General features: G+C 45.8%; 1 pseudogene; it reads right to left on the reverse strand.

Annotated features, from left to right (window-relative positions):
• Positions 1-14131: 14131 nt before the first annotated feature.
• Positions 14132-15139, reverse strand: LOC139553082 (coiled-coil domain-containing protein 28B-like; annotated as a pseudogene).
• Between the last annotated feature and the right edge of the window lie 207 nt (positions 15140-15346).

The following is a 15346-nucleotide window of genomic DNA, read 5'->3' on the forward strand; positions in this document are numbered from 1 at the left end:
GTGGCATTTCTTTGGGGGCCGCACAGCCCTCCATGTGCTCGCCAGAGGTAGCCTGACTGCCATTAGGTACCGAGATGAGATCCTCAGACCCCTTGTGAGACCATATGCTGGTGCGGTTGGCCCTGGGTTCCTCCTAATGCAAGACAATGCTAGACCTCATGTGGCTGGAGTGTGTCAGCAGTTCCTGCAAGAGGAAGGCATTGATGCTATGGACTGGCCCGCCCGTTCCCCAGACCTGAATCCAATTGAGCACATCTGGGACATCATGTCTCGCTCCATCCACCAACGCCACGTTGCACCACAGACTGTCCAGGAGTATGCTTTAGTCCAGGTCTGGGAGGAGATCCCTCAGGAGACCATCCGCCACCTCATCAGGAGCATGCCCAGGCGTTGTAGGGAGGTCATACAGGCACGTGGAGGCCACACACACTACTGAGCCTCATTTTGACTTGTTTTAAGTTGGATCAGCCTGTAGTGTGGTTTTCCACTTTAATTTTGAGTGTGACTCCAAATCCAGACCTCCATGGGTTGATAAATTTGATTTCCATTGATAATTTTTGTGTGATTTTGTTGTCAGCACATTCAACTATGTAAAGAAAAAAGTATTTAATAAGAATAGTTCATTCATTCAGATCTAGGATGTGTTATTTTAGTGTTCCCTTTATTTTTTTGAGCAGTGTATTACCAGTGTAATGGTCTGAGAAGAACAACATTGTCAGGGCAATTCAAGCATTGCCAATATGCAGTGATAAGGTATTGGGCCTATAGCCTACTGCACAAACCTAATTGCTACAGAACTGTTTTTAACAGGTTAATTCTGCATAGGCTTATTTTGCATAGGTTTTTTAAATCATTTGAAAACAAATCTGTGCGGTAGATCTCGGCTTGCTTTTGGACTCAGAAGGTGATCTTGACTCAGAAAAGGTTGGTAACCACTGGTCTAGGGTTTACCGTCAATGGTGCGACAAACAAAAAACATCCAATCAGCAGCAGTCCTGTCGGCGAAAACAGCTAGTTGATGAGAGAGGTCAAAGGAGAATGGCAAGAATCGTGCAAAATAACAGGCAGACCACAAACAGGCAAATAACGGTGCAGTACAACAGTGGTGTGCAGAACCTTATCTCTGAATGCACAACTCGTCGGTCCTTGTCACTGATGGGCTATTGCAGCGGACGACAACACCGGTTTCTACTCCTGTCAGCTAAAAACAAGAAGAGCCGACTCCATTGGGCAGACGATCACAGGAGTGGAAAAACATTGCTTGGTCCGACAAATCCTGGTTCCTGTTGCGTCATGCTGATGGCAGAATCAGGATTTGGCGTAAGCAGCATGAGTCCATGGCCCCATCCTGCCTTGTGTCAACGGCACAGGCTGGTGGCGGTGGTGTAAGGGTGTGGGGAATGTTTCCCTGGCACACATTAGGTCCTTGATACTAATTAAGCAACATTTAAACAGTGTATCTGAACATTGTTACTGACCAGGCACAGCCCTTCATGGCTACAGGGGGTCCGTCCAGGTACGAGATGGGTGTACCTAATAGAATGTATTTAACAGGTCTTCTTATGGGACTCAGGTCCAGGCCATATTGGAAAAAGAGCTAGGCTTGGCAAGTTAAAGTAAAACAAAGGTGTCTTATCTTACACTTTTTGATGAACCAAAGAAAATGTGTCTCTGGTCTCACACATCACATGCAGAACTTTTCAAAACTAATAACACATTAATTATCTTATAAATTAGTATATTTTTTTATTTCACCTTTATTTAACCAGGTAGGCCAGTTGAGAACAAGTTCTCATTTACAACTGCGACCTGGCCAAGATAAAGCAACGCAGTGCGACAAAAAACAACACAGAGTTACATAGGATAAACAAAAGTACAGTCAATAACACAATAGAAAAATCTATAAACAGTGTGTGCAAATGGAGTAAGGAAGTCATGCAATAAATAGGCCATAGTAGCGAAGTAATTACAATTTAGCAAATTAACACTGAAGTAATAGATGTGCAGATGATGATGTGCAAGTAGAAATACTGGTGTGCAAAAGAGCAAAAAAGTTAATAAAAACAATATGGGGATGAGGTAGGTAGTTGGGTGGGCTATTTACAGATGGGCTATGTACAGCTGCAGCGATCGGTAAGCTGCTCAGATAGCTGATGCTTAAAGTTAGTGAGGGAGATATAAGTCTCCAACTTCAGCGATTTTTGCAATTCGTTCCATTCATTCGTTCCAGTTCCATATGATATACTAATGAATGTGTCATTAGTTTTGAAAAGTTCTGCCTGTGGTGGACTCAATATTCCTTCACAAAAGATATGGGCTACCATACAATATCTAAAATTGCAGAACTTGTGCTATGAATGTGGAGTATTTGTCTCGAGATCACAAATTATGTGCTTGACACCTGTTTGAATCAATCAATCAATCATATACAAATCCTTATCTAACCAGGGGCTCTATGTGGCCCAGTTGGATCAATATCATGGGAACCTTTCCTCGTCGTTGTGGGATGATGAGCGATCTGCCATCCTAATCTTCCTCGTCAACGTCCAGACGTCTTGGGCAGGTCCTGGTTTTTAGCCAGGTGTAGTTTTTGTCTGGACACAAATACATTAAGGATCCAACACAGGCACATTAAGGATTCAAGCTAAACATAGATGTCAGTGTCAAAGTCAGTGTTTTCCCTGGTAAATCAGGTGAATCCCAGAGATTGCGAGAGAACATTTAGAAAAGAATACATTGAGCTGCTGAGTTGTTCCATCTGAGGGGGAAATTAAGATTATGTAGTCCCAGGGCTTTGTTACGTGTTCAATACTTTTTTTTGCCTTTATATAGGTGTTATTAGGAACTTGTTGCAACATTTACATTTTTATAGTCCCATGTTGGGGTAATCAGAGTAAAACATAATTAGATGGAAGTATAGGCTTACAGAACAACAGAACAACAGAATGCTAGCTCAATACATGACATCTCACCACATCAATCATTGTATCACTGTTAGTAAGCCCTAGATCAGCCCAAATTAGTAAATTCTACTAGCTAATATACACAGTAGAAAATTCATTTCACAGCCCATCTGTTTTGCTGCTACATTATTGCTTGCTGCTATGGCTACAGAGTATTCTTGGCACCCATATCTCTAATGAGCTGAAGGGCTTTCGCACCACACTCACACTCACTCATACTGTACACTCACACATACCAGGTCAAACTGTCTGGTCTGTCAGTGTATGCTGCCTCTCCACAGCCAACTACTGCGTGCCTGGATAGGATGTGAAAAGCATGCATTATCACATTTTTGGACTGGATGTTGTCCAAAAGATGTCAGTGTGATAGATATTTGTTTTATTCAGGAGCATCTGCTAAGGATGTAAACATGAATGTGTGGGAAGAACCACACTCTGCTTATTTACAGACAGCATGTAAAATAACCATTGCCCTTTTTAAAATATTTTTTTATTTAACCTTTATTTAACTAGGCAAGTCAGTTAAGAACAAATTCTTAATTACAATGATGACCTACCAGAAGGCAAAAGGCACGAAGCAGCCAAAACTGTCAGTAAGAGTGTCCATGATTGAATATTTGAATGAAAAGATGGAGATACAACTGTCTAGTTTGAGTGTTTTTGCAGCTCATTCCAGTCGCTAGCTGCAGTGAACTGAAAAGAGGAGCGACCCAGGGATGTGTGTGCTTTGGGAACCTTTAACAGAATGTGACTGGCAGAACGGGTGTTGTATGTGGAAGATGAGGGCTGCAGTAGGTATCTCAGATAGGGGGGAGTGAGGCCTAAGAGGGTTTTATAAATAAGCATCAACCAGTGGGATTACAGGTATACAGAGATGACCAGTTTACAGAGGAGTATAGAGTACAGTGATGTGTCCTATAAGGAGCATAGGTGGCAAATCTGATGGCCGAATGGTAAAGAACATCTAGCCGCTCGAGAGCACCCTTACCTGCCGATCTATAAATTACGTCTCTGTAATCTAGCATGGGTAAGATGGTCAACTGAATCAGGGTTAGTTTGGCAGCTGGGGTGAAAGAGGAGCGATTACGATAGAGCTGGTATTCCCAAACGGGGGTACGGAGGTACGACAAATAAAAATGTGATTCACATTTCATTTTTATATACTGTATATACAGTGGGGAGAACAAGTATTTGATACACTGCCGATTTTGCAGGTTTTCCTACTTACAAAGCATGTAGAGGTCTGTCATTTTTTTTATCATAGGTACCCTTCAACTGTGAGAGACGGAATCTAAAACAAAAATCCAGAAAATCACATTGTATGATTTTTAAGTAATTAATTTACATTGTATTGCATGACATAAGTATTTGAACACCTACCAACCAGTAAGAATTCCGGCTCTCACAGACCTGTTAGTTTTTCTTTAAGAAGCCCTCCTGTTCTCCACTCATTACCTGTATTAACTGCACCTGTTTGAACTCGTTACCTGTATAAAAGACACCTGTCCACACACTCAATCAAACAGACTCCAACCTCTCCACAATGGCCAAGACCAGAGAGCTGTGTAAGGACATCAGGGATAAAATTGTAGACCTGCACAAGGCTGGGATGGGCTACAGGACAATAGGCAAGCAGCTTGATGAGAAGGCAACAACTGTTGGCGCAATTATTAGAAAATGGAAGAAGTTCAAGATGACGGTCAATCACCCTCGGTCTGGGGCTCCATGCAAGATCTCACCTCGTGGGGCATCAATGATCATGAGGAAGGTGAGGGATCAGCCCAGAACTACACGGCAGGACCTGGTCAATGACCTGAAGAGAGCTGGGACCACAGTCTCAAAGAAAACCATTATTAACACACTACGCCGTCATGGATTAAAATCCTGCAGCGCACGCAAGGTCCCCCTGCTCAAGCCAGCGCATGTCCAGGCCCGTCTAAAGTTTGCCAATGACCATCTGGATGATCCAGAGGAGGAATGGGAGAAGGTCATGTGGTCTGATGAGACAAAAATAGAGCTTTTTGGTCTAAACTCCACTCCCCGTGTTTGGAGGAAGAAGAAGGATGAGTACAACCCCAAGAACACCATACCAACCGTGAAGCATGGAGGTGGAAACATCATTCTTTGGGGATGCTTTTCTGCAAAGGGGACAGGACGACTGCACCGTATTGAGGGGAGGATGGATGGGGACATGTATCGCGAGATCTTGGCCAACAACCTCCTTCCCTCAGTAAGAGCATTGAAGATGGGTTGTGGCTGGGTCTTCCAGCATGACAACGACCCGAAACACACAGCCAGGGCAACTAAGGAGTGGCTCCGTAAGAAGCATCTCAAGGTCCTGGAGTTGCCTAGCCAGTCTCCAGACCTGAACCCAATAGAAAATCTTTGGAGGGAGCTGAAAGTCCGTATTGCCCAGCGACAGCCCCGAAACCTGAAGGATCTGGAGAAGGTCTGTATGGAGGAGTGAGCCAAAATCCCTGCTGCAGTGTGTGCAAACCTGGTCAAGAACTACAGGAAACGTATGATCTCTGTAATTGCAAACAAAGGTTTCTGTACCAAATATTAAGTTCTGCTTTTCTGATGTATCAAATACTTATGTCATGCAATAAAATGCAAATTAATTACTTAAAAATCATACAATGTGATTTTCTGGATTTTTGTTTTAGATTCCGTCTCTCACAGTTGAAGTGTACCTATGATAAAAAATGACAGACCTCTACATGCTTTGTAAGTAGGAAAACCTGCAAAATCGGCAGTGTATCAAATACTTGTTCTCCCCACTGTATATACTGTAAATATATTTCATTTTTTCACATTTTCAAACAGTCCATTTATGTTTTCCAACTGGGCTATACATTTGGGTGAGATTTTTTTCTTGCCTGAGTAGGCTCGTTTCACAGCCAAAAATAAAATGAAACAATCTAGTGTTCAGTGAAATAATGTCAAATACAGTTAATGTCAAATGTCAAATACAGTTAGCCTAGTCAAATAATTAACATAATCACATTAACCGTTACTTTCTTGCGGGAATTCCACTAACGGTCCATATGTTGCCAAACGTAGCTGCTGCTCATGTTAGTATCTGTACTGATGGCCAAAAGCCATGACAGGGAGACATAGTAGAGTGGTAACGCGCGTGCAAGCAGTTGCTCCCGACGCCACTTGGGTACACTGCAGCATCCACCGAGAGGCTCTTGCTGCCAAGGGAATGCCGGACAGCTTGAAAGACGTTTTGGACACTACAGTGAAAATGTTTAACTTTGTTAAAGCAAGGCCTCTGAACTCTCGTGTATTTTCTGCACTATTCAATGATATGAGCAGCGACCATGTAACGCTTTTACTACATACAGAAGTGCGCTGGTTATCAAGGGGCAAAGTATTGACATGTTTTAATGAATTGAGGGACAAGCTTAAAGTTTTCTTTACTGAACATAATTTTCACTTGTCTGACCGCTTGCATGATGACGAGTTTCTCACACGACTGACCGATCTGGGTGATGTTTTTTCTCACCTGAATGTTCTGAATTTAGGATTACAGGGACTCTCCGCAACTACATTCAATGTGCGGGACAAAATTGAGGCTATGATTAAAAAGTTTGGTGCTCTTCTCTGTCTGCATTAACAAGGACAACACACAGGTCTTTCCATCATTGTATGATTTTTTGTGTGCAAATTAACTCAAGTGTACGGACAATGTCAAATGTGATATAGTGAAGCACCTGAGTGAGTTGGGTGCGCAATTACGCAGGTACTTTCCCGAAATGGACGACACAAACAACAGGATTCGTTATCCCTTTCATGCCCTTCTCCAGTCCACTTACCGATATCTGAACAAGAGATTCTCATCGAAATTGCAACAAACGGTTCTGTGAAAATTTAATTTAATCAGAACCCACTGCCAGATTTCTGGATTGGGCTGCGGTCAGAGTATCCTGCCTTGGCAAATCGTGCTGTCAGGACACTGATGCCCTTTGCAACCACGTACCTATGTGAGAGTGGATTCTCGGCCCTCACTAGCATGAAAATTAAATACAAAAAATTAAATACAGGTGTGTGGAAAATTATTTATGACATTGCAGAGTTATGTGCATCCCTTCAAGCACACCCTTCTCATTAACCTGTGGTGAGTTATTCACAATTTTCGATGAACAAATAAGGTTTTATATGTAAGATGGTTAAATAAAGAGCAAAATGATTGATTATTATTATATTATTATTTGTGCCCTGGTCCTATCAGAGCTCTTTGTCACTTCCCATGACCCGGGTTGTGACAAAAACTCCCACTCATTCTTATGTTTAATAAATGTATCGTATAGTGTCTGTGTGGCAGGCTTACAATGACGACAAAAAACAACATTTGAGAGTGCGCTGACCCTGGTGCTAGAGGGGGTATGCAGCTGGAGGTTGAATGTTTGAAGGGGTACGGGACTATAAAAAGTTTGTGAACCACTGTGATAGAGGAAACCAAGTCTAGATTTAACCTTAGCCTGTAGCTTTGATATGTGCTGAGAGAAGGACAGTGTACCATCTAGCCATACTCCCAAGTACTTGTATGAGGTGACTACCTCAATCTCTAAACCCTCAGAGGTAGTAATCACACCGGTGGGGAGAGGGGCATTCTTCTTACCAAACCACATGACCTTTGTTTTGAAGCTGTTCAGAACAAGGTTAAGGGCAGAGAAAGCTTGTTGGACACTAAGAAAGCTTTGTTGTAGAGCGTTTAACACAACATCTGGAGAGGGGCCAGCTGAGTATAAGACTGTATCATCTGCATACAAATGGATGAGAGAGCTTCCTACTGCTTTCAGCTATGATGTTGATGTAAATTGAGAAGAGCGTGGGGCTTAGGATCGAACCTCGAGGTACTCCCTTGATGACAAGCAGTAGCTGAGACAGCAGATGTTCTGACTTTATACACTGAGAGAGGTAGTTAGCAAACCAGGCCAAAGACCCCTCAGAGACACCAATACTCCTTAGCTGGCCCAGAAGAATGGAATGGTCTACCGTATCAAAAGCTTTGGCCAAGTCAATAAAAATAGCAGCACAATATTGGGGCAATGGTGACATCATTTAGGACCTTTAAGGTTGCAGTGACACATCCATAACCTGAGCGGAAACCAGATTGCATACCCGAGAGAATACTATAGACATCAAGAAAGCCAGTCAGTTGATTATTGACAAGTTTTTTCAACACTTTTGATAAACAGGGCAAAATAGAAATTGGCCTATAACAGTTAGGATCAGCTTGATCTCTCCCTTTAAATAAAGGACACACCGTGGATGCCTTCTAAGCAATGGAAACCTCCCAAGAGAGGAGAGACAGGTTAAAACGTTAGAGATAGGCTTGGCGATGATAGAGGCAGCAATCTTAAAGAAGAAAGGGTCTAAACCATCTGAACCAGATAATATTTGGGAGTCAAGTTTAAGGAGCTCCTTTAGCACCTTGGACTCAGTGACTGCCTGCAGGGAGAAACTTTGTAGCGGGGCAGGGGAAAAAGAGGGAGGAGCATCGGGGACAGTCGCATTAGAAGGGGTGGGAGATGAGGAAATGTTGGACGGACAAGGAGGCATGTCAGAGTCAAATAGGAATCCTGACTTAATGAAGTGGTGATTAAAGAGCTCAGCCATGTGCTCCTTGTCAGTAACAACCACATCATCAACATTAAGGGACATAAGCAGCTGTGAGGAGGAGGGTTTATTCTCCAGGTCGCTAACCGTTTTCCAGAACTTCTTGGGCTTAGACCCACAGAGAGAGAACTGCTCCTTAAAGTAACTTTGGCCTTCCGGATAGCCTGAATGCACTTATTTCTAATTTGCCTGAACGAGAGCCAGTCAGCCTGAGTATGCGTGTGCCGAGCGATTTGCCAAATGGAATTCTTGAGGTGGAGTAACTCTGCCAGATCACGGTCGAACCAGGGGCCAAACCTGTTTTTAATTCTCATTTTCTTTATGGGCGCGTATTTGTTAACAATACCACTGAAAATATAAAAAAAGAAGGTCCAAGCAACAGAGGGGATCAAGCTGATTCTATACCAATTTACAGAGGCCAGATTATGAAGGAAGGCTTGCTCATTAAAGTTTTTTAGCAAGCGTCTATGACAAGTCAGGACAGGTCGCAGCCATTACGAACACAGGCTGTAAAACAGTGATCACTAAGGTCATTACAGAAAACACCAGACTGATACCTATCAGGATTATTTGTGAGGATAACATCAAGGAGAGTAGCTTTTCTGGGTGTTTGGAGTCATACCTTGTGAGATTGGTAATAATCTGATAAATATTTAGGGAGTCCCATTGCTTTAGGACTTGGTCAGGTGGTTTAAGCATGTCCCAGTTTAGGTCACCTAGCAGGACAAATTCAGACTTAGTGTAAGAGGCCAGGAGAGAGCTTAGGGCATTTAGGGTACAGGCCGGTGCTGATGGTGGCCGATAACACCCAGCAACAGTCAACAAAGTGTTATTTGAAAGTTTAATGCGTAAAACCAGATAATCAAATTGTTTGGGGACAGACTTGGTGGAGATAACCGAGCACTGAAGGTGTTCCTTGGTAAAGATTGCCACTCCACCACCTTTGGAAGATCTGTCTTGCCCGAAAAAGGTTATAACCAGAAAGGTTAACATCAGTGTTCAAAACACTCTTTCTTAACCACATCTCAGTAATGACCAACACATCTGGATTGAAGCTGTGAACCCACACTTTCCATTGATCCATTTTAGGTAATAAGCTTCTAGTGTTAATGTGGAGAAAACCAAGGCTTTTTACGAGAGCAGAAGTCAGTGAAGCAGATATCAGAGCACAAATCAGAATTGGGGCTAGCAACAGTAGATGGGCCAGGGTGTATATACACATTTCCAGCTATAATCAGCAGTAATACAATTAGGGCACGACAGAGGACAGGGAGAGCTCTGCAGTGTTGATTTATAACATTTGAATGTGCATTAGATGGCATCAAGATCATATTGTACAGCAATTTCATTAGGTAACATGAATACAAAGCCGGCGAGAGGTGGTTAGAATAGGATGGGAGGCCAAGAGTATGTGTAACCAATAGAGAGTCAGAGTCCCGAGTGTGGGAACAAACATAGACTGTCCCACGGTTGGGTAAACAAGCAAGTTCATAGTCAACAAAGCACTCAGTAGTCATGAGGCAAATGGCATAAAGCACAAGCGAAAAATATAACAACTTGGAGCTAGCCGTTGTAAGTTCAGAGTCACTCGCCTCAACAGTGCGTGTGTGCTGTAGTTGAGCGAAAGCTTGGAAGAGATGAGGGAGAGTGACGGGGGTACCTATACCAGACAGGGGAGACAGGCCAGGGCAGATGGTGAACAGATCGCCAGGTGGAATCCAAGCAGCAGTGCAGCAGGCAACGGGTGTAGGTGTCACACCCACTTGGGAGAAGCTTTTTTCAGGAGGCAGATTCCTTGTAGAAAATCCCAGTTAGCTAGCTAACGTAGCTAGCAAGTCTCTGTCTGTCTTTTCCACATGGAAAGGGAGGTTGTTAGCTAGCTATATCTTTTCAGTATCCAAACAAAGTTGTCCTGTGGCTGTTGTATTTTGGGGATTCTGTGGAGGATATATTCTCTGCACAGATGGAGGAGGCTGTGAAACTCTCCTGCCATTGTTAGGCTCAAGAGTTTTCACACCTCTCATTTCACACTTCAGTGCTAATTTCAGTCAGATTGTTTCCTAGCAGCTTGGTAGTTTAGTAGCATTATTTATTAAGCTTTATATAACAAAATTATAGAGATTATTGTCTTTTTCTTTTTGGCTTCAGTAAGTAGGTTCAGACTGAACATTACTCACTCAATTTTGTGTTGGATGGTATTTCCAGGTTCCGCTGTGTTTCTGCAAATTTTGGCTTGTTAGAAGTTTTTTTTCTTGATAGTTCTTGGTAGTTGTCACGTTCCTGACCTGTTTTCTGTTGTTTTTGTATGTGTTAGTCGGTCAGGGCGTGAGTGTGGGTGGGCAATCTATGTTATGTGTTTCTATGTTGGTTAATGGGTGAGCTGATATGGTTCTCAATTAGAGGCAGGTGGTTTTCATCTCCTCTGATTGAGAACCATATTAAGGTAGGTGGTTTCACATTGTTTGTTGTGGGTGGTTGTCTTCCGTGTCTGTGTCTGTTTGCACCAAATGGGACTGTTTCGTTTGTTCGTTCGGTTTTTGTGTAGTCTATTTTCCTGTTCGTGCGTTCTTCGGTTTTATGTAAGTTCTTATGTTCAGGTCAGTCTACGTCGTTTGTTGTTTTGTATCAATTCAAGTGTTCTTCGTGTTTTCGGTTTTGTTTAATAAATTACTATGTCCTATCACAACGCTGCGCCTTGGTCCAATCTCTCACCACAAGACGACCGTTACAGAACCACCCACCAAATACAGACCAAGCAGCGTGAGTTCGAGCAGTGGCCCAATACACAGGAATGGACATGGGAGGAGGTCTTGAACGGCAAGGGTTGCTACACATGGGAGGAGATCCTGGCTGGAAAGGATCGCCTCCCATGGGAACAGCTGGAGGCAGCGAGGAGAGCAGAGGCAACCGGTGAGAGGAACCGGAGGTATGAAGGTACGCGGCTAGCACGGAAGCCCGTGAAGAAACCCCAAAAATGTCTTGGGGGGTGGCTAAGAGGTAGTGGGCCGAGGGCAGGTAGGAGACCTGCGCCCACTTCCCAGGCTAACCGTGGAGAGCGGGAGTACGGGCAGACACCGTGTTACGCAGTAGAGCGCACGGTGTCTCCTGTACGTGTTCATAGCCCGGTGCGGGTTATTCCACCTCCCCGCACTGGTAAGGCTAGATTGTGCATTGAGCCAGGTGCCATGAAGCCGGCTCAACGCGTCTGGTCTCCAGTGCGTCTCCTCGGGCCGGCATACATGGCACCAGCCTTACGCATGGTGTCCCCGGTTCGCCTACATAGCCCGGTGTGGGTTATTCCACCTCCCCGCACTGGTCGGGCGACGGGGAACATTCAACCAGGTAAGGTTGGGCAGGCTCGGTGCTCAAGGGAGCCAGTACGCCTGCACGGTCCGGTATATCCGGCGCCACCTTCCCGCCCCAGTCCAGTACCACCAGTGCCTACACCATGCACCAGGCTTCCAGTGCGTCTCCAGAGCCATGTTCCTCCTCCACGCACTAGTCCTATGGTGCGTGTCTCCAGCCCGGTACCACCAGTTCCGGCACCACGCACCAAGCCTCCTGTGCGTCTCCAGAGCCCTGTACGCACTGTTCCTTCTCCCCGCACTCGCCCTGAGGTGCGTGTCTCCAGTCCGGTACCACCAGTTCCGGTACCACGCACCAGGCCTATAGTGCGCTTCGAGAGTTCAGTGTGCCCTGTTCCTGCTCCCCGCACTAGCCTGAAGGTACGTGTCCTTAGCCCGGTGCCTCCAGTTCCGGCACTACGCACCAGGCCTACAGTGCGCCTCATCCGGCCAGAGCTGCCCGTCTGCCAAGCGCCATCTGAGCCACCCGTCTGCCCAGTGCCATCTGAGCCATCCGTCTGCCCAGTGCCATCTGAGCCATCCGTCTGCCCAGTGCCATCTGAGCCATCTGTCTACCCAGCGCCATCTGAGCCATCCGTCTACCCAGCGCCATCTGAGCCATCCGTCTACCCAGCGCCATCTGAGCCATCCGTCTACCCAGCGCCATCTGAGCCATCCGTCTGCCCCGAGCCATTAGAGCCGCCCGTCTGTCCCGAGCCGTCAGAGCCGTTCGTCAGTCAGGATCTGCCAGAGCCGCTAGAGCCATTCGTCAGTCAGGATCTGCCAGAGCCGCCAACCAGACAGGATCTGCCAGAGCCGCCAACCAGACAGGATCTGCCAGAGCCGCCAACCAGACAGGATCTGCCAGAGCCGCCAACCAGACAGGATCTGCCAGAGCCACCAACCAGCCAGGATCTGCCAGAGCCGCCAGTCAGCCAGGATCTGCCAGAGCCGTCAGCGAGCCATGAGCAGACAGAGCCGTCAGCGAGCCATGAGCAGACAGAGTCGTCAGCGAGCCATGAGCAGACAGAGGCGTCAGCGAGCCATGAGCAGCCAGAGCCGTCAGCGAGCCATGAGCAGCCAGAGCAGTCAGTGAGCCATGAGCAGCCAGAGCTGTCAGCGAGCCATGAGCAGTCAGAGCCAGCCAGCCAGGAGCTGCCAGCCAGCCAGGATCCGCCAGAGCCAGCCAGCCAGGATCCGCCAGAGCCAGCCAGCCAGGATCCGCCCCTCAGTCCGGAGCTGCAGTCCTTCAGTCCGGTGCTGCCCCTTATCCCGGTGCTGCCCCTTATCCCGGTGCTGCCCCTTATCCCGGTGCTGCCCCTTATCCCGGTGCTGCCCCTTATCCCGGTGCTGCCCCTTATCCCGGTGCTGCCCCTTATCTCGGTGTTGCCCCTTAAATTAGGTGGGTGGAATAGGAGGGTGGTCATTCGGAGGGGGATACGTAAGCTGGGATTGACTATGGTGGGGTGGGGACCTCGCCCAGAGCCTGAACCACCACCGTGGTCAGATGCCCACCCAGACCCTCCCCTAGACTTTTGGTGGTGCGTCCGGAGTACGCACCTTGAAGGGGGGGTTATGTCACGTTCCTGACCTGTTTTCTGTTGTTTTTGTATGTGTTAGTCAGTCAGGGCGTGAGTGTGGGTGGGCATTCTATGTTATGTGTTTCTATGTTGGTTAATGGGTGACCTGATATGGTTCTCAATTAGAGGCAGGTGGTTTTCATCTCCTCTGATTGAGAACCATATTAAGGTAGGTGGTTTCACATTGTTTGTTGTGGGTGGTTGTCTTCCGTGTCTGTGTCTGTTTGCACCACACGGGACTGTTTTGTTTGTTCGTTCGGTTTTTGTGTAGTCTATTTTCCTGTTCGTGCGTTCTTCGGTTTTATGTAAGTTCTTATGTTCAGGTCAGTCTACGTCGTTTGTTGTTTTGTATCAATTCAAGTGTTCTTCGTGTTTTCGGTTTTGTTTAATAAATTACTATGTCCTATCACAACGCTGCGCCTTAGTCCAATCTCTCACCACAAGACGACCGTTACAGTAGTAATAATCCATTCAGGTAATTTTGTCCAAAATCAAGGTTTAAGATACGGAATTGTGAATTGAAATGAAGGTTTTGATATTGAGGTTAGTTTCCTGTATAAGTCCTTGCAAAAAAAATCTAGTTTATCTACATTTATTCAACTCTAATTCTATATTTTTGAAGAAGAACTCCGGAGTCCATTCTCTCAGTGTCTATTCACTCTCTCTCTCTTTTAGCAGTCCCCTTGACTACAGTGTGATTCAACATGACTATGATCTGGATAAGGACAGAAATGTGGTGAGCTGTGTACTACAGTGGTGCTTATGTTGCAGAGCAGGTGCTCCAGGTTGTGGTCGGAGGCACACTTCCGCTGGTCCTCTAACATCTCCTGCACATGGCTCTCCAGACTGAAATGTAGCCGTGCAAGCTTCTCTTGCATTTCACGCATGTACTCCAGTTGCTCAAAGGAGCACACCTTCCCTGAGAGGACACAGCAAAGGTTATCAACACCTTTACATACCTGTATAAAATACAGAACGTCCTATGTAACCATTGCACTATGGTATAATTTAAAACAAATGGCCACATTTCCACTGAATAACTGGGTCTCAGTATTCACAGGGTTGTCCATGGTCATCTTACAAAAGCCTGCAATTTTATGGAGTGGAAGTCATTGAGCAGGTTGAGGAGGCCTCCCTCCATCTCTCTCACATCAGAGACGTCCGTAAGGAAGGAGTGCTGCAGTGTAGAGTACTGGGCCAACTTACTGGGCCCTGCTGACTGGGGAGCCATGGCCTTCTCCTTATTGGGCCTGGTGAAAAGAAGCCAGACAACTAGAATCAACAGAAAACAGGAGTATAGCAAACATTAAGCTGGTCAAACCTGTACCCTAATACATTTATACAAACCTCCATTTGACTGACCTGTAAAATTAGACATTTTGACTGTTCCAAACCTTGTTGTCTTTGGTGTAGCTGCTATGACCACATATTTGACAGTCCTGCTACTCCGAAGGACCTCTTGAGCTTGCCTCTGTTTTTTGGGGAGAGGGGGTTGGGGGAGGCTAATGGAAAATGTGGCTGGAGGGGAGGACAGAGCTTGCGGGGATTTACCGGGGGAGGAGGGGGCTGGGGGGGGCTGGGGGAGAAACACTTTGGGGCTCCACTTGTTGCGATTGTCCTCCATGGCTTGTCAGTGTGAAGCCCTCAGGGTAAGATGAGTGGCCCCTGCCTAAGCTTCAGGATGTCCTGTAACAACAACAAAGGTAGGAAGTCAGGATCTAGCGCTTCCCATCCCTGACAGGACTGGAGAGAGATTCTAGGATGAACATGGTGTGAGCTAAGGAAATGCATGTAAAGTACAATCATAACAGTTTCTCTATGGATTGTAAGC

The sequence above is a fragment of the Salvelinus alpinus genome, chromosome 25 (genome assembly GCF_045679555.1).
Source record: "Salvelinus alpinus chromosome 25, SLU_Salpinus.1, whole genome shotgun sequence".
In the NCBI taxonomy this organism is placed as follows: Eukaryota; Metazoa; Chordata; class Actinopteri; order Salmoniformes; family Salmonidae; genus Salvelinus; species Salvelinus alpinus.